Raw genomic sequence first — 1,456 nt, forward strand, 5'->3', positions numbered from 1 at the left:
AATGCGCAATTGAGTAGTATCTATTGTAATGTGTATGCTTCGCAGTCACTCACACTGCGCACATGTGATGTTTTATTAGCAATGACATCATGAAGATTTATTTGGAAAGCAATCTTTAAGAATAACAACACATTTTACCAAAAATTCATGTAGACCATGTGACCGCTGACCACGCCCCGTTACTCTAACACCGGCGACTTATTTCCATTACTGTTGATCTAGACGCAGTTGACTATCTTTAGGCTTTTAACTAGACGGGCTCAATTAATGGTGGTAGGCAATAACATGGTCAATCTAGACAGCATTGGTCTGTTATACCATAACCATTCCGCAGGTGCTTTCTAGGAAACAGGCACCAATGTCCCTCTGCGGCTGGGTTGAAGATACTTAATCAGATTTATTGCAGCCTCAATGTCTGGAGAATGAGGAGCTTTGGAATGGACAAAAATAATATGATGAAGACATTGCTCAAATTATATAAATCTCTGAAAATATTCTTAAAGCATTTCTCCAGCATGTCTTCAGCCTGGCGAAACCAATTGGGTCCAGATGGCAGCAGAGAGAGAAGAGGCCCCATAGATTTATGTAATTTGATTACTTAATGTATATAGATTACACAGAAAGTGCTTTTACACTGGACAGCATGAGTGGAAATGCATTCAAACATTAAAATACTCTCAAGTACTGAGTACTGGAAGATGGTTCCACTACCAAAATACCCAGTGTTATCATAACTTGCTATGCAGGGCCCCTATCCACATCCGGAAATACAGTAAAAATATAATAACCCCTCCTGCAGTCCCACGCAGAAGCTGCAGGGGATGCTGGGAGTTCAAGGGGGCGGAGCCACCACAGGTGATGGACAGAGAGCAGGCAAATATTGAGTGTCCCTGCCATTTCGCATTATAGTACCAATTATGCCAACCTGCTTCCCTGCTGCAGGGTCAACCAGAATAAATTGATAGCATGTTGCATACTCCAATGTTTTGTCACCCCCCTGCATTGGCAAGTTTGTATGCACTTACCGATGCAGGGTCCTATTGCCCGCCTTAGGGTACCGACCAAACTGTCAGAAGCCTTCATACAGTTTGTGGAAACTACCAGAAGTCCACATCCCAGCAACGATCTCATGTCCTGATCAGGAGAGACTGTAGGCCTTATTCGAGTTCACTCTTTCTGACAAAATCCTTCTTAGATGGACAAAACCATGTGCACTGCAGGGGGGCAGATGTAACATGTACAGATAGAAATAGATTTGGTGATTTTTTGGTGATTCTTTGCAGGGTAAATACTGGCTGCTTTATTTTAACACTGCAATATAGATCTCACTTTGAAGTAAAACCCCACCCAAATCTAATTAGATCTGCACAAGTTACATCTGCCCCCCTGCAGTGCACATAGTTTTGTCCATCTAAGAAGGATTTTGTCTGAAAGAGTGAACTCGAATAAGGCCCTG

The sequence above is a fragment of the Crinia signifera genome, chromosome 2 (genome assembly GCF_055691185.1).
Source record: "Crinia signifera chromosome 2, ASM5569118v1, whole genome shotgun sequence".
Classification (NCBI taxonomy): Eukaryota; Metazoa; Chordata; class Amphibia; order Anura; family Myobatrachidae; genus Crinia; species Crinia signifera.